Consider the following 18,974-nt stretch of genomic DNA (forward strand, 5'->3'; position numbering starts at 1 on the left):
GTTCTTTTCTCTTCCACCAATGCCACTTCCTCGATACCGAAAGCCCGGGCTTTCCTTCGCGTTTGCCGGCCTACAGAAAGCAGACGCGACCCGAATTGGCGAACAAATCGGCCAGAAAGAAACTATATGTCAGCCTGCGTACTGGACCCGCAGAGGCTAACGCCCACTACCCCCTGTCTCGCGCACACCTTTTCCCGAGATTTTCTCGCTCGATTGAACTGCCGCATGCGCCACGGCAATGCGGGTACGACCACTTCGGCACCGTCCTATAGAATCGGTCTGCTAGCCGGGTCCCCGTATTGCTGCCTGCCTGGCTGTGATGTGCCCGCCGAAAGATGGCGGGTGGACAATTTCCGAAGAGATATCCTCTCTCAGTTCACAGTCTTCCCTGGGACGCCGGATACCCCTCAACTTTCTTCTGTTATTCTTTTTTTTTTTTTTTTGATTGGCTTGTTTTGTTCGATTTGGAGTGTCAGACTCTAGTCGTATTAAAATGCTAGACATCGCAACGCTTGTACGGATGGCGAACCCTTCACCTTACCCAGATTGCGCATACGTAACCGAGAAAACTCCTGCCCTCAAACTCTTAAGCACCAATGATTAAAAGACCATAAAAAACAAGAAAACGACGAGAAGTAGGGAATGAAAAGTGTTATGCCTCATCGATTACTTCTGCCAGTCAGCGCACTGGTTCGCTCACTTTCCACGAATTCAGGAGGCGCAGCTTGCGAAAGATAATGGTTTAGGCCTGGCAACTCCTTTTAACAGCGGAGCTGTTTATGCCGAGCGTAATTTGTCTGTCGTAAACAGAAAATGTGCGCCGATCCTGGCGGCAGTTCAGAAAGGGTCCAAGCGCATTGGCACATAGCCCTGTGAACTAGCGAACCTGAGCGTGGCTAAGTCTAGCTAAGCATGGTTGGGACTACTTAAGCTTAGTCAGTCATCAATAGCCAATGAACAGCTAATCGATGATCGAACAATAATCAATAAATTCCGGAAAATGCTGGCGATGACTTGGTAGTGCTTAGCATAGCTCAAAAGCCAGGACTAGCTAGGTGCCTATCAGCTCCGCTGTCTCTTTAGCATTGCGCCTCGAGTGCGAGCTGCGCTAATTTTTTTATTGCGATAGCAATTATATGGACACTCCAAAGCAGATTTCTGCCGTCGGCGTCGCCGTCGCCGTCGCCGTCGCCGTGAGGTTCCGTATGACGTCAATGGAGTTGAAATCGTTGCCGCGCGCCGCCGAACGCTGTATGTGCGAGTGAAAGGGCGCGAGGGACGCGCGCTTTCACGGTCTACCCTATCCTCCTTTCTCCCCCACTTACCCCTTCCCGTTGGCGCTGAGCCGTGCTCCCTCAAGGGCTGCAGAAGATAGCGTCAACATTTCCCTTTCCACATGAACCACTTACTACGGGGAGTGAACGCACGGCGGAGAACAAACGCGCGTTCTGCGCCGTGCTCACTTAAGGGCTGCAGAAGTAGGCGTCTCTTTCCTCCTTTACAATCACCATATATGTAGAGCAAACGCGCCTTCTTCGGACGCGCGAAAGGCCGGGGGGGGGGGAGGGGGGAGGGGGGGGAGGGGGGAGGCGACGTTTAGCTTTGGCACCAAGTGCCTATTTCTATCAGAGGCTCCGGCAACAGTCACCAACGCCGCACGCATTTTGTGCGAACGCGGGCAAAACGCCGACGGCGTCGACAACAGTTCTGCGTGTTGCCGGTGCTGCTGCATGTCCAAGTTTATACAGCTGATAAAGCTACTATCATTACTCCGTATAGCTCTCTACAAATTTGCTATCGCAATTGATGCTTCGCTTTTCAGGTGAAACTGCGACAACTTATTTATGCAAGGTAATCTACTGCTACCATTACTGATAATACGCCATGCCATGCCTCGACCATAAGACGCACTTCTTCATTCCTATGTCTGAAATTCACTGTCTGAAAGTTCAGGAGTCTTGCATGAGGAGGAATTGTCATGGCTAAACGTTATCTTTCAGCAGTGCCTTCGTGTGTCCATTGATTGACATATTGGGGCTGCCTTCGGTCAAGCATACTCAGGTTGGCTAGCCTTCGTTTTGCATGCCCAAAGTAAGCAGCTAATGTTATTTGTTGTGCACCCGCCGTGGTTGCTCAATGGCTATGGTGTTGGGCTGCTGAGCACGAGGTCGCGGGATCGAATCCCGGCCACGGCGGCCGCATTTCGATGGGGGTGAAATGCGAAAACACCCGTGTACTTAGATTTAGGTGCACGTTAAAGAACCCCAGGTGGTCCAAATTTCCGGAGTCCCCCACTACGGCGTGCCTCATAATCAGAATTGGTTTTGGCACGTAAAACCCCACAATGTAATGTTATTTGTATAGCGATAGTCATTATATGGAAACTCAAGGCGCGTTTTCACCGTCGGCATGCTGTCCCACGTATGATGGGGCATGAGCGGACCCGCACGCCGAGTGCTGGAGGTCACGTTCTGCTTGCTGGAGCGAGAGTAAGCTTGCGCGGGCATGCCGATAAGGCGCGTGGCTTGATGCACGCTGTCTTACCGCGCACCCAGTGTAGGAGGTCACATGATCTGCTCAGTTTAGGAGGCGCGGAACAGTCAAAATGGTGACGGGAGCGGGAGCACGGAACGAGTGCGCGCGCTCACCGCGGCCGGTGCTCCTCATCCCGCCAGCATTCTTATCAGGAGTGCTCTGTGTGTCTGTGCGCACGTGACACTACGCGTGTTTCGTTATTAAGCGAAACTTTACTGCAACTTAAGGATAAAATAAATTTCTGGGGTTTTCAGGGGATCTGATGATGAGGCACGCCGTATTGGGGGTTTACGGATTGATTTCGACCACCTGGCGTTTTGAACGTGCACCCAATTCATGATACACGGGCATTTTTGCACGTCGCCCCAGATTGAAAGGCGGCCGCCGCGGCCGAGACTTGGCCCGCCAACCTCGTGCGTAACAGCGCAACGTTAATGCAATTTTTACTGTCCGTTCAACTACACGCTTCGCTTTGTGAAACAGTCCTTCTTTCGCTCAGTTACTTTTTTAATGCGTTAGCATTAGGAGCGTCAAAGTGGGATTGTGTATGTGTGTGATGTGTGAGAAGCCAGTCACGTGGCTGAGGCATATATATGGGTTGCTTTAGAAAACACTCTCCACAGATTTTAAAGATTACCTGTCGCAGATAGCACAATTATGGTTTATGAGCTGGTCTACTCGAAGAGGCGGACATTACACAGAAAAATGAAATGCAGAATTGACTAATTAACAAAAATTCACAAAGTTTCTAACTGCTTACCTTATGGCCCATATTGCAATGTGAAAATTCTAGCCGTGGACTTCGCAAGGCGGATTCATTTGGAACGAATTCTCAGGATGACACTAGTTTCATGATGTTAATTCCCGAACTTAGCGCAGAAATTCATTGGCGTTCGATCGCCCCTGTCGTCTGTTCCTTAATATTTTGTGCCCTTTGTGCACTGTTTGCCGCATTATGTCGTTATACCAACAAGACCGGCTAACAGTCATATTGAAGCCGTAACTTATTAAGTGAAATATTCAGTGGCTGTAGGGGGTGTTCTCATGTGTTCGCATCTGCCTGTATCATGAAGATGGAGATGGTGAAATAAACGAGTTGAAGACATGCTTCTAGACGCCTTATTGTAGACTAATGCAGGAAAAGCCAAGCGGACACGGAAAAAAGCAGGATGCAGTGCTTTCGGCTACCTAATAACATTGATTCCAACGTGTCCCTCAGTTACGTGAGCCCAGCACACATGTAGCAACGTCCGCTCCCTTGTGTGAGGAGGTAGAGGAGGGTGCCAGTATAACATTCATGAATCATAAAACGTGCCCTAGTTTACACGTGGGCACACATTTTGTCAGTGTAACCAGCTTACTACGAAGACAACATTCCGGCCATTCTCTCACGTGTTGAGCGCCAGAAGTCCACACTGCAACACGCACGAAAGGGCAACAAGACTACGGCTTTAATACGACAGGAAGCGCTGCTGCCTTTCGTTACGGAAGTGCTGTGAGATCTTCGAAAACAAGGATTGAAGATGGCAGAAGAGGATTAGCGAAAGGAAGCGGGAGGCTGTAAGAGGAACGGAAGAAAGCTGTAGAGATCACCGGCCCCCACCGGAAGCGGGCGCCATTGTGCAATGTGCAGCAGCTCTCTAGCAGCTCCGGAAAGCGAGGAAGCTCAGAGCAAGGGCGGAAGCGGAAGTGACCGCTGTGTCCACTGTACAGGCTGGGTGCCCAACTCGGAGGCACAGGGAAGCAGAAACTGGTGTGGGTGTGGAACAAAGTGAAGCTGAGGGCGCGCTCGTGGGCTTAACTGCCTATCGAACCTACGGGTAAAGAGGATGACCGATTCTCCAAGCTCTAACCCTTGCCCTATCTGCGGAAACGGAAAAGAAAAGCGCGTGAAATGTCATAGAAATGGGAAGAAGCCTCATATAAGAAGCCATCGTAGATGCGTGCGATCAGTTTTCTTAAAGGGGCCCTGAACCACTTTTTGTCGAAGGGGAGAAATGCATTTGAAGATAACACAGGGGTTTTCAGAAATACTTTGCAGCAAAAAGTACTTCAATTCGTTCAGAAGAAGCAGAGTTATTGGCAAACAAGCATCCCCTTCGCGGTGCTTGCGCTCCTTCTTCAATGCCTTGCTCTGCGAAGACTACGGGGGAGCGGGGCGTGCCCACAACGCTCCGGCTACCGAACGTCACCACGGCGCGCACTTCAAATGTGCTTTTGGATGTTCACGTAGACGCCACTACTTCCGATTTTGGCGCCTACGACGTGCCAAACGTATGTCAGACGCGGCTGTCCTGAACGAGCCGCAGTGCGCTCAGCCAGCGGTCTCGTCGCTGCACACCGCGGTGGCCGCGGAATCTGCGCTACGTAGCAGGCCGCAGCTACATGCAGCTGTAGTGCGTATGCACAGTGTTCGCTTTGTTCACGAAAGGGCTTGAGTGCGTGCTCGCGCTCATCTGCTCCTGCCTGGCTGCTCCGATCTACGTGGTTTGGACCGGCTTTGTCCTGCACCAGCTTCACAATACGGATAGTTGCCACATGCACATTTTGAAGCGCTAGCCATAGCTCAATACGAAGCTAAGTCTGTCAAGGCGTCTAACTAGGCGCGGCCAGGAGGGAGCGCTCGCTGGCAAGCGTGCGTGTAGTCTGACCTGAAGTTTCGCGTGGTTGGACGCTAGTTGAGTGTTCGAAAACTAGTCAAAATTAGCGAGACCCGGCGGCTACGACACCGATAGGCATGGTGGCCAAAGTGTATTTCCTACGCGGGCGGCCGCGGCCAAGCGTGAGCAGACGACAGTCAGCTTCTTCCGGCAGTACGTAATTAGTATAGGAATTCGAAAACATATTCTTGCTTACCTCAGCCTGTTTAGTAAAGTTCGTCAATAAATATACACAGTAACATGGGAATAAGCGCACTGATCCAAACACCCTTCTAGATTGATTTCATCTATTGGCCAATAGCTGCCGCGTAAGGCAATCCCCTATAATACGAAATAAAGCGTCCAGAAAAGAGGGAGGAGCAGCCTTCTGTTGAAAAGAAAGCGTTTCAGAAAAACGTGACTTCGTTCTCCGCTTGCGAGCTCCACGCGCAGCGCACAACTGCAAAACTTAGCTGAGATGTTCACAGCAGCGTCTGCTATCCCCGGACTATGTTTTTTCACCAAGCCCGAGGGGTGCTTCAGGACCCCTTTAATGTGCAGCAGGTTATGTAAAAAATTCTTATGACACTACCCAGACAACACTATGCAAGCCATCCTACTCTTGGTTTTCACATGGCGAAGTCGTCGTTTTTCCCTAGTTAGTCTTAATCGTGAAAAGTTGTCGCAGTTTCACCTGAAAGGTGAAGCATCAATTGCGACAGCAAATTTGTAGAGAGCTATACGGAGTAATGATAGTAGCTTTATCAGCTGTATAAACTTGGACATGCAGCAGCACCGGCCACATGCAGAACTTGTCGACACCGTCGGCGTTTTGCCCGCGTTCGCACAAAATGCGTGCGGCGTTGGTGACTGTTGCCGGAGCCTCTGATATAAATAGGCACTTGGAGCCGCAGCTAAACGTCGCCTCCCTTCCCTCCCCCTCCCCCCGACGGCGTTTCGCGCGTCGGAAGGAGGCGCGTTTGCTCTACATATATGGTGATTGTAAAGGAGGAAAGAGACGCCTACTTCTGCAGCCCTTAAGGGAGCACGGCGCAGAACGCGCGTTTGTTCTACGCCGGGGGTTCACTCCCCGTGAAAGCGCGCGTGCCTCGCGCCCTTTCACTCGCACATAGCAGCGTCCGGCGGCGCGCGGCGACGATTTCATCTCCATTGACGTCATACGGAACCTCATGGCGACGGCGACGGCGACGGCGACGCCGACGGCAGAAATCTGCTTTGGAGTGTCCATATAATTGCTATCGCAATAATAAATTCTGATCGTGAGTCTTGCCTGTACTGGCTTTGGTAACTACAATCGAAACCCCTAGAAAGCCGTGCGTTACTGAAAGAAAGCTATTTCAGCTTGCATCCGATTGGCCAGAAAGCTGTATAAAAGAGAGTTTTCGCCAGTTAAATACGGTTATTTATTAATCAACAAGAAAGAAAACATGCTCTTAAAACAGAATATCTAATGATAACTATGCTAATATAACACTTATCTACCATTTTTTTTAAGCTACATCCAGTTTTTAACAATTGTCTGTGGCAGATAGCACAGTTCTAACGCTTGAGCTAAATTACTCGATGAGGCGGTCATTACTTTTTCGAGAAATCAAAATACGTACTTGAATAATTAACATAAATATAATAATTATTTTTTCAGTATTTATGGCGCATATGTCAATTTACAAATTGTAGCCGGTGAGTTCGCTAGGCATATCCACTTGAAACGAATTCTCATGACTACACCAGTTGCGAGATATTAATTTATAGTGTCCGACGAAATGGCATTGGCGTTCCAATTACTTTTGTGCTTCAATGCATAAACGACATTTTCTTTTGAAAAAGTAAATGGGACAACTGTGCATTTGACGCCGCATATCTCGAAACTGGTGCCATCCTTAGAATTCGTTCCAAGTTGATATACCTTGCATACTCACTATCTACATTTTACAGACTTAAATATGTACCGTAAGAAAATTCATTAGAAAGTCAATTAGTGTAATTATGTTAATTATTCAATTAAGCATTTTGATTTCTCGTAATAGTAATGGCCCCTTCATTGAGTAGTTTAGCTCAAGGGTTAAAATTGTGCTATCTACCACAGGCAATTTTTTTTTAATTTCGTGACGCTAAAGAAAAAAAAACACCCTAGAGAGAGGGACAGAGAGAGAGCGGGAAAACGTGAGATGCAAAGCAGAGAGGTTAACCAGATTCAGTGTCCGGTTGGCCACTCTGCACAGGTGGATGGGGACAGAAAAGTTAAGAAAGCGAGAGAATATTTAAAAAGAACCCATCAGTTTGCACACTCTATAGTTTTTTGATGAATCCCCTTACTTCTCAAAAGCTCACTAGTGCTTTTAAAGCACTTTTGGCCGACATCGACTGAGACCAGGGTCCAAGGATTCTGCCTTCCGTAAGGGAACGGTTGTCAGTCTTGTCGAGCGTGGCGCTGAGGACTTTTCTTTGTGCATTGAAACGACGACAATCACACAGAAGGTGCGCTATCGTTTCTTTGCACCCTCAAAATTAACATTCTCGACTTGTGGCCGTTCCGATGAGGTAAGAGTACGCATTAGTAAAAGATACTCCAAGCTTTGGATGACAAATGAGAGTTATCTCTCATAGTACTTTTGTGCAAGAAAATAACAAATGAATATATCTCAAGAGCAATGACATACTGACTCAGCTTTGTTGGTCTAAAATCCATTTCACCCAAATCGCTAGTCTGATTTAGTGACGTTGCCTCGGTGCGCGCCACGCAGCGCTATTTCCTGTTTAACCAGAAAAGGTTGTACTGAAACTGAAATTCAATCTGCTACGATACGCCTCCGAATTCATGGCGCCACTTGGACTTCGAGCATAAAATTTATTTTCCAGTCACGCATTAAAATCCATCGGGCTATCAGTATGTTTTGTAATTGCAACCGATAGAATGCGTCTCTTTATATTGAACGTCCTCACGTAGTCTAAATTTTGTTCACATTTACAACATCTACAAAGTGCAGAGCTGCTTGATTATCAAAAGCAAATAGAAATTGCTGATGCTCACGTTGGTAAAGTTGACGTGATTTCAGTGAAAACAATTTGTCTAAACTGCGTGCTTTTGACGACAGGCTGCGCTATTAGCAGCTCTCACACCATCAAAACTCATATATAATGATTTATGGGACACGTGCAAAGCTTAGCGGCGGAAATAAAACACGCAGCCGAGCAGTGCCCAGAATATAACTGGATATAAACTGTCATCATTCATTTTTCTTAATATCGACCTTAATTTCAAGCGATCCGGTATAAGAAACTTCACTGAATTACGACAGAGCGGCCACAAGTGAAACAACGTTGTCAGCTTGTAGAGATTGTCGCGATGCAACTGGCCGAGAGCAAAAAATAACGCTACGCAACACTTGGTGGTCGTAACAACTGGAAGAATTCCTGTCTGCGGCACGCCAGAAAATCCGACTCTGCCCTTCCATTGTAGATCTTGCTATTACGTAAAGCGAGGTTTCTCAAGAAAGAAACCGCGATAGCTTTGTTCACGTGATTTAGGTGGTTCTAAAAACAATCTCAAAAGACTCTTGTTGTTGAAGGAAGTCAGATTTTGCGATGACCTTCCCGTGTTGCTTCCTTATAAAAGGGCAACCAGGAGTTGGATAGCTTTTTTTTTCTCTCTCTCTCTTTTTTAAGTTTCAGCGGGAGTAAATTTGAGTAAATTGTGTTTGAGTCTACCGTAAAGTGGACTAGCTGAAAAAAATATTTTTGGTGACCTAAGCGAGAATGCGTATCAATCTTGTGGCTGGTCCGCACTTCGAATCAAGAAATAAAGTCATAAGAAGAATAATTTGCAGCATCGTACAAAGATAAAAAAGAAATGGCCAGTTTCGCCCGACGGGCGAAGCATTGAACGTGATAGCAAAGGTTAACGTTACACTGGCGTTTCGCAGACAGTGTTCCAAGAATAGGTGAGAGCAACATGACGGCACGACAAAGCACACAAAGCAACTGTTGCTACGCAGCAGAAACTGACCACTGTCAGCTAATAACGGAGGTTCCAATGCAGTCTTTGACTATGGGACCTCCTTTTGTATCTCACATAGATCGAAACATGTAGCCACTTTAAAGCAATATGTTTTTAAACTTTTAAACTTTGAAACGCCGGCGTGATGAGGAGTGTCGCCGCCGGCGTCGTAGGCGTCGCACCTCAGTTGGGCACGAGATGAGACATGAAAGAAAACCGCCAGCATTTCTCGGTTCAAGTCCGTTTCGCTCGGACCACGCGGTGTCGTACGTGCACAGCTGCTGAGCGGCTATTAGATGTTGCAAGTAGGGCACAGATTAGCGCTTATACACAGACGAAGTAGACAGGAATGTGCCTGGTCCAGTCTACTTCGTGTATGCTTGCCAGCAGTGGAAGGCAGACCGCTGCCCTTGCCACACTGCAGAGTCAATTTAGCGGAGAGGGAGGGTGCGTCCACACTTCTTGTTTTTGAAGCCAAACGCGCTGCACGTCTCTCGTGTCTCTGAAGACTTTGTAATCATGCACGCGTGTACCGCGCATGCGCGTCTGTACCGTTACAGCACGGCGGTGGTGGCGCCGACGCCGACGGCGCAAATGCGCCTATAATTGCTATGGCGAAAAAATACAGTTGAGAAAAACCTGCGAAGGAGTTGAGCTGCTGGCGTGAAGATATGTTATTTATTTACTTACAAATAACGACAGTCCCGTCGTACAGAAAGTTTGCTTCGCCTTGGTTATATTTATAATGAGGCAAAGCACGCTTTACAGGTAGTCTCGTTTAACGCGTATAGCTGCATTTCAAGTTTGTTTGGCAGGAAGGATTTTACGTGACTAAGAATATTATTATTCCATTACTGCACTGAAAAGCAAGTGGTTACTCAAATCAGTGTGCGTGTTACAATACCCTAACGAAGTCAACATTCTTAAGTTTCGAAGGGCATACGAAGGGAACTATCTGTAGTATTCTTTAAATGATTTCAGCGGCAATGTTACGCGTTATTTTACGAATGAATAATGAATTGATCTGAAGCGTACAGAAAAGCCGGCTTGCAAGTTCTGTCCAAGGAGTATGGGACGCCATATATGTGCGTTAACACCTACCAACATTCGCGTTTGGGTGCTCTTGTCTTTCTAGTCATCGCTAAAAAATAAAAAGCGGGCAAATCCCACGTTCTGTTGGAATCGATGTTATACGAGGCAGTGTGCGGGGAGCCTGCCAAGTTAACGAAACGACCATGACAACACCAAGACGAAGGCGGCTGTTTTGTGACCTACATGACACGCATGTCATGACATTCATGTCATGGTCTATCATTTATGTTCGTCATACAATCTCGTCATACTACGCCAATTTTGTACATAACAGTTAACGAAACGCCCACAAGAGCACCAAGACATAGGCGGCTGTTTCATGACCTACAAGACACACGGACGGACGCACGGATGGACATTGAAAGGAGGGATGTTGAAAGGAAGCAATGAGCGCACCTAGCTAACTTAGGTAATTGGGGTATCGATGCAGGTTTGATACCAAGAGCCATTTTTATAGACGTAACCAAAGCATTCAACGCAATTATTCATTGTATTCTTTCTGCATAAGCCTAACTATTTTTGTATCACTGGTCCGCCTTACGAACTCATTTGTAGTTACCTAGATAACCAACTTCAACCTGTTGAAGGAAATGAGAAGTATTCATTATTTAAAACAATCAACCAAGGTGTCACCCACACTCTATCCTATGGCCATTATAGCGTTTAATATTTAATAACGACCTTCCTAGAGCGCGAAAGGACATGAAACGTTCTTATATGCTGACAATGCTACCAATATGCATCTCATATTAGCGCAAATATACTTCGGCAACAAATTACCACTGACTTCAATTTTCTTCATTCTTGATGATTAGATAACATGTTGCATATGAATTCTTCAGTAACTAAGTTGGTGCTTTGCTCTGCCAAATGTAATAAATAAATTAATGTATCATTACTGTGTTTAAAGTATGCAATACGAGCTTCACACAGTCCAAAGTTATTAATTATCCTACTAGATAAGCACCCTAAAATAAACCATTATATTCAATCTCGCATTCAGAAAAACGCATTTAGTATCCATGTTATCCTTAAAGCCCGCCCATACTTCCAACTTCGCATTCTCGTTTCATTGCATGTTACATATAATCATAGCCAACTTTCTTATTGCGGGTCCGTCTGAGGGAGTGAGTGAGTGAAAGAACTTATTATTCTAATCCAAAGAAACTTCAATTTATTTATAAATTTTTATAACTAATTTAGCAATTATTTATAACAATTATTTATAACTAATTTAGGTGTACCACAAGGATCCATTTTGGGCCCGTTACTCTTTTTACTATATATTAACGATCTACCTAATTGCCTCACGTCTTCTAGGTGTATACTATATGCCGATGACACAACAATTATTAATTCTGATGAATGTCTGTCAACGGTAGTAACGAGGCTTAATACTGATCTTCATAACTTGTTAGGATGGTGCAAAATGAATAGACTTACCATTAATCCTACTAAAACAAAATTTCTTCTCTTCTCATCCCAAAATAAATCATCACTATGCATTCCGCCCATTTCCATAGGTAACCATTTATTATCAGCAAGTGAAGAATGCACTTACTTAGGTGTTATTATTGACTGTAACCTAAAATTTCAGCACCATATAACTCATATAAAAAAAGTTATCATATGGAATACGAATTCTCATTAGGTCACGTCCGTTCTTTTCACGACCTGTGTTGCTCTCACTCTATTTCGCGTTTGTACACTCTCACATTAATTACTGCATAACCTCCTGGGGTAACACGTACAGTACTCACCTAAAACCCTTACAAACTATCCAGAACCAGGCTATTAGAGTAATCACGTCGAATCCACACACCGCCAATGCTAAACAGCTACTACAAGAAAATACCATTCTTGACGTTGCCGCCCTTGTCAAGTTCAACCTTGCCACTTTTCTTTTCAAACTAATAAATGACAAGATCACATTGTCGCTATTTCCTATGTCATCTCTAACGAACACCAATCCAACACGTTTCGCGCTTCATAATAAGTTCATTCTACCCAAAGTACGTACTAATTATGGCAAACAGACCGTTCACTTTGCAGCCATATCATCATGGAATACATTACCATTTGTCATAAAACTACAGAAAGCGCATAGGTTTTGCCATGAATTGAAAAATTTTTTGTTATGTGATATGTATGTGACATAGTGTACTGTATAACCCGCTCTCGTTTTAGACCTGCCATTCTTATGTACGTCAACATGTTGCTTAAGTTGTTCTTTAATTCTTTTTTTTTCCATTTCTTTTCCCTCCACTTATATGTTAGTTTTACCTAGTTTTATTATATTACTTACTGCCGATACACTATTGACTATTAATATCGTTATTCACTTATGTCTGTATTATTATTTATCATTTTTGCAATTGTACTCATTCAGCTACCGTTCTTGCCATTGTAACTTTTATGTTAACCATGAACAGGAGGTCCCAATTCAGTCTTTACTATGGGACCTCCTTCTGTATACTTCTATCTGCAAAACCTTTTTGTGAATTAATAAAAATTTGATTGATTGATTGAATGATAGCGAAACTAGTAACTATGTCTCATGATGTCCAGCCCATTTCTCTGCCATTCGGTTCCTCTCTGTTAAAGACATAGCATACTCCCCCTGCGTCAGTTATTTTTTATGAAACTGTCACTGATTATGGACTCTTGTACCAAAGGATGAGGACTGCAAAGTGCATATATTATTCGGTTGGAGGCATGCACAGACGTCAAGTGAACTATCCGCTGTGGTGTTGTTATTTTTATTAGTTTCATTGTCATTTCTCAGTAATGTATTTATTTAGTATTATCATTTAGAGAAATGAAGCAGCCGAGGAACTCTTTACCTCATTTTCTCCACAGCAACGCTTGTATAACAGAACACATTACGTTCAAACTCTATCGCTGAGAGTTACTCATTGATGGTCTGGATGTAACACATCTCACCAATAACAATAGCACACGGTTCGCAGTGAATGAAAAAGTCCTTGTTAATGGGAATGGGACGTCAGTGTTTTTTGTTTGTTTTTTTCTCCAGGTCCATCTAACGAAAATTTTAACCTTTGCAGGTGCTTAGTAAAGACATGCCTGATTACGCATACCAAGCTTTATCTAAAAATATTAAGAAGTGCTGTAATTGTAAGCTTTTATATCTATTCATTTTGGTACTTTCTTCGAGGAACATTTGAAAATAACTCTCGCATATTTTCAAACAATTAACAATTAGTGCATTGAAACTTCTGTCAAATATTGTTCAGAAAGTTGGGTTTTGACCTAAAGAATACCATTCACATTCTAATTCGCTTCAAAATAACGTGTTCAAACTTGACAATACCATACACGGGCAGTTGGGCAAGGAGACTTATTTAAAAAATCTACTTAAGGTAACAAAATCATTTCAGTTAGGTAGACACATTAGACAAATCACAACAATTGGGTGAAACCTCGCACTGAAAATTTTGTAAGTTGTGGAGGTAATGTTCCTTTCGTCAGCAAAAACAGTTTTTTTAGAGAGATCGTGTTTAAGTGTTGTAATGAAGAAAAGCGACACTTGGGAGATGGCGCTCGCACGACGGGCGCTAGAGGAAGACGACGAGGCAGAGAATAGAACAGCTTGCCCAAGGAACGGGTGTTGTGTCTGTTCTCGTATCTTACAGTGTTCAGTTGTGCACCATCAGGCCCAAAATTCATCAGAGACATGGTTCCCCGCATAATTTACCAGTAATTCTATTGCTAAGTCCTTCTGGCAATTACTATACCTTTTCTCTTTGGATTGCTTTTGAGTAATTCAGCGAAAAACCATCGATCTTCGTGGCGCTCGCAGCCATGATCAGAGCTTCCTCATGTTGTTAAAGCAGGGTAGCGTACCGTTCTCCGCAGAATATGCGCTTATTCGTCAGGTTTGATGAGAAATTAGGCATTCCTGCCTTCTTGGTGTGGCATATGAACACGACAGTATGGTATGTAAACTATCTATGAAAAAGTTTAGAGAATTGACCTACGATGAAAAAATTTATCACGCCAAAACAAGCGCGCTGCCACCAGCGGTAGGTAATGCCATTTTTAGTGAATATTCAAAACTCTGAAAATCTAAAATGAGTTAAAGGACCACAAAAATTAATTGTAAAAGCAAAGAAAAATAATAGCAACTTTTTGCATGTTTCTAGCTCTTTTGAGGATGAAATAGTCTCAAATCGCTATGAAACCAAGCCGATTTTTGTAAGGGGCTGGTAACTTAGCAGTCACGTTTGAATAACTTTTAGTTCTCATTTACACATGAAATTCCGAGGGTATCTTCTTCGCTACCATATCATTTTGCAATACACGACCATAGAAATAAAATTATCTTAGTATTCTAGTATATTTTAGAGTTACTTAAATATTACCTTGCTCGAATGGCCGAAAGTAACTCGTAATAAATAAATTTGTATTCTAGAATTGTATTTTTCCCACATTGTAACTTAATTTGTACATTGCATAACTGTATCTTCATTTGCTGGGGTGTAGCTGTTGTTTAACTAGCTAAATTTTATTTTTCATTAGACTGTTTTCCTTATCACATTTGCATTTACTATTAACAGCTGAGCACTGACTCCTCTATGACTCTTTTATTTAGTTGTACGTGCTATAAATTATAAGGCCTGTTTGGCGGTTTTCCTTGCATAGAACCTCCTATAGCACTGAAACTTCTGTATTTGTCCAAAGTTGTACTTCGTTATTATTAAAATTTATTCGAATTCATTCTTTTCCGTTGTTTGGTCCCGACCTTGGTGGTGGCCGATACGTGAACGTGGAAAGGGCTATGGATAGAAAACCCAGTAATTGGCCACGGAGGACTGTGAGAGCAGGAAAAACACGGCAAACGTAGCGTCCAAATGGAAGACGTAGCGAGTGATTCCAACCTTTTCAGTCTTCCCCATTGCTGTATCGCCCCAAATCGATCGGAGCTTCGAAGGGGTAAAGGTTGCCTTGTGTATTTTTTATAGAGCGAAATGAACAGCCGCACATGCACTGCCATCTATCGCCGCTCTGCGCTATTAACTTTCCCAAGCACGTTTCTATGTCACTTTGTCACACTAACCCTGCCCTGCTACTTGCTTTATGAGTTACTACCCCCGAAACTACACTTGGGCTAATCAAACGCAGTAGTAGATGGGCGCAGCTGTAGTTATAATAAGGGCGCTAACCAGAAGTAATCAGTTGGGTTGGACAGGTAGATTTCTCGCCTGCAATGCCAAATAATTTGATTTTACCGTCGGCGGAGGCTCTATATGTACAATATTATTAAACTAATAGTGAGTAGAGAAACTATCTCAATATTACGGAAACACCTCTAGGTGGCCTCATTTATCTTCGCAACATCATAACAGGGTAATTAGATATGTATACGAATAATAACTTAGACGGCCGTTCGAAGATACACGAAAACTAAAACTTGCATGTTTTCCAAACTTAATTGCTGTGATTTCACAGTGGATATAGCGTTATCATAACGTTGTCACCGGCTCCACAATGTGCGCACAAAATTTAAAAAGGGAATTTCTCGTTTATGTTCGGCGCTAATAAGCAATCTCATACGGCGGGAGCAAAGCAGGCAGGGCATCGTAAGACTCGTCTATCAAAGATTGTTTGCCGTTTCTCTTTAATCATCCAATAAACGCGCTGGAATTTCCCTAATATGTCGGTTTTAGATTCTACCTATATCGCACTATCACCGGCCAGATTCTTATTCGAACCCATAACTTAGTGCTCAGCAACAGAACACCATAATCTCAAGGACGCTAGGGTGGATTCCTGCCATCTACAGGATCTGTGTGAGTCTAATGAGCTTCCTGATACCACAAGGCATATTTGATATTACTACAACAAGGAAGCAAACAAGCAAGTGAGCAAAGAAAGAAAGAAAGAAAGAAAGAAAGAATGAAAGAAACAAAGAAAGAAAGAAAGAAAGAAAGAGAGAAAGAAAGAAAGAAAGAAAGAAAGAAAGAAAGAAAGAAAGAAAGAAAGAAAGAAAGAAAGAAAGAAAGGAAGAAAGGCACAGCCCGCATTGAGACTGTGATCGGAGGAAGACAGAGGTGAAAGGGGAAAGAAAGAAAGAAAGAAAGAAAGAAAGAAAGAAAGAAAGGAAGAAAGGCACAGCCCGCATTGAGACTGTGATCGGAGGAAGACAGAGGTGAAAGAAAGAAAGAAAGAAAGAAAGAAAGAAAGAAAGAAAGAAAGAAAGAAAGAAAGAAAGAAAGAAAGAAAGAAAGAAAGAAAGAAAGAAAGAGAGTAAGTCCTGTTTCCAAGTGTGTTTCAAATGGCAAGGGCAATGTAGAGCCTTAATGCACTGCGTAGAGCGCGAGCCATTCCCACGGTGTCGGCGTCCTGGGAAACGTACTGTCTGAAAGGGAGGCTCTATGCGTGAGATCGAAATCGAGCGGAGCAGCAGCACACTTAGCAAATGGCTGATGGTCGCTGACGCTGCACCGTGGAAATGGCTGCAAGCAACACGCAGGCGCACAGAAACGTCGAGGTGTCGAAAAGAAGTAGAAGGTCGAGGTTGGGCTGACGCCAAAGAGGAGAGCGAGCACAACCAGTGGGCACCGAATGGGCCCAGAGGAGCCGTAAAATGAGGATGAGAGCTGATGGCGTTTGGGGGAGTGGGATGGGAGGAGAGGAGGGCAGCAACTGCATGAGTGTGCACTTTTGCATGCTTACGAAACAGCGAGTAAGCCAGAGAATAAAAGGCACAGCCCGCATTGAGACTGTGATCGGAGGAAGACAGAGGTGAAAGGGGAGAGTGAGGAAAACGAGGAAAGCAGCATCCCCTTCCTAGCATTCCTCTGTCCTTGCGCAGTCGTGCGTCCTTCCGGGGTGTCGGGCTAATTGCCCGCGTCGGTTCCGATGAGGCCGGCTCAGAGCTGTGCGCCGCTGATAGGCCGGCCGCGTCGGCAAAGAGCTGCAGCGAGCATTTCCGAGCAGCAGCGAGCGTTACGACAGGAAACACCGTTGAAAGTACACGAGTGACGGGATGTGGTACGTATGTGGAGGGTGTAACAGGGTATAGGGCTAGAAATGCAGTCAGGCTCGCAAGTGAGACGGCGTGCATTCGCTGGAAATGCGAAGGCCAAAACGAGTGCAAGAAAGTGTGATATGGGAAGCGCCTGTTTAGTTTTAAAAGGAACATTAATATTGCTTGCTTGCTTGTTTGTTGTTTGTTTGTCTGTTTTGCTTGCCTGCTTTTTTTCTTTGTCTGTCTGTCTGCCTATCTGTCTGATTGATTGATTGATTGATTGATTGATTGCTTGCTTGTTTGTTTGTTCGTTTGATAGTCTGTCAGTCTGTCTGTCTGTCTGCTTCTTTGTTTGTTTGTATGTTTGTTTGTTTGTTTGTTTGTTTGTTTGCTTGCCTGTCTGTCTGTCTGTTTGTTTGTTTCTTTGTTTGTTTGTTTGTTTGTTTGTTTGCTTGCTTGTTTGTTTGTTTATATAGCCGGGGTGGCGGGGGTGGATGAGAACAAACAAGGAATTATGGACACGGGCGGAATCGCTCACGACACTCCCGCCCCGCCACCGGCGGCCTCTTAGATCATCATCATGGCCCACACAAACACCGACACAGTGATATGGCAGTGGAACTGTCGAGGCTACCGCCACAAACAGCCCGTTCTTCGTAAACACCTTCGCACATCTTCACGTCAACCGGATGTACTCACACTCCAGGAAACGCACGACACTCCGATCACCCTTCCTGGATATCAACCCTTCATCGCTGCCAACGCCCCCACTGAGTGTCCACGCTCGTCCGACACAGAATCATCGCAATTGAACACGATCTCCACGACCGTCGCACCGAACACCTTTTCATTGAACTCATCCCACACAAAAAGCGGACGGACGGCATCTTCATCCTCAATATTTATAACGCCCCGTCCCTACGCCATAGTCGCTTTTTAACCCTCTTATAAAGGCCCTGAACGCCGCAGGCAGCAGCCCCCTCGTCATCGGCGGCGACTTCAACCTGTCGCACAGAGGATGGGGCTACAAACACTGCTTCGCTGTGGGCCGAAACCACGGAGAAAGAATAACTTTCTCCGTGGCCGAAACCTTTGGCAAGATTCCCACGATCTCGGCTTCAATCTCATCACAGACCCGACGTTCCCCACACGCATCGGTACCTCCACTGCGCGAGACACGACACCCGACCTCACATTCACCAAAAATGTAGTGAACGCTCAATGGCGCAATACTGAATACGACCTCGGCAGCGATCATTCGATCACTGAAATTACTATCCCGACCCTCACAGCCCTATCTACGAGAACGAGGGAGTTCGCGTGGGTGGACTGGGACGCCTTCCGCAAACATCGCACGGCAGAAACGACAGACACCCCGATCACAGATATAGTATCTTGGTCGCGCAACCTTTTATCAAATACCCAATTGGCTACTCGCACTATCAAAACCGACGCCCCGACTGAACGCATGGATAGACGGCTTTCCCACCTCATTGAAGCCAAAACGTCCATCCTCTCCCGGTGGAAGGGTCAACGACTCAACAAACGACTCAAGAAAAAGGTTGCACTACTTAACGAGAATATCAAAGAACACTGCCGAGTTCTTAATCAACAGCAATAGGCAGAGCTTTGCAATTCTTTAGATGGGCAACTCCACCACTCCCGCTCGTGGAAAATCCTGAAACATCTTGATAATACC

Source organism: Dermacentor silvarum, chromosome 7 (assembly GCF_013339745.2).
Source record: "Dermacentor silvarum isolate Dsil-2018 chromosome 7, BIME_Dsil_1.4, whole genome shotgun sequence".
In the NCBI taxonomy this organism is placed as follows: domain Eukaryota; kingdom Metazoa; phylum Arthropoda; class Arachnida; order Ixodida; family Ixodidae; genus Dermacentor; species Dermacentor silvarum.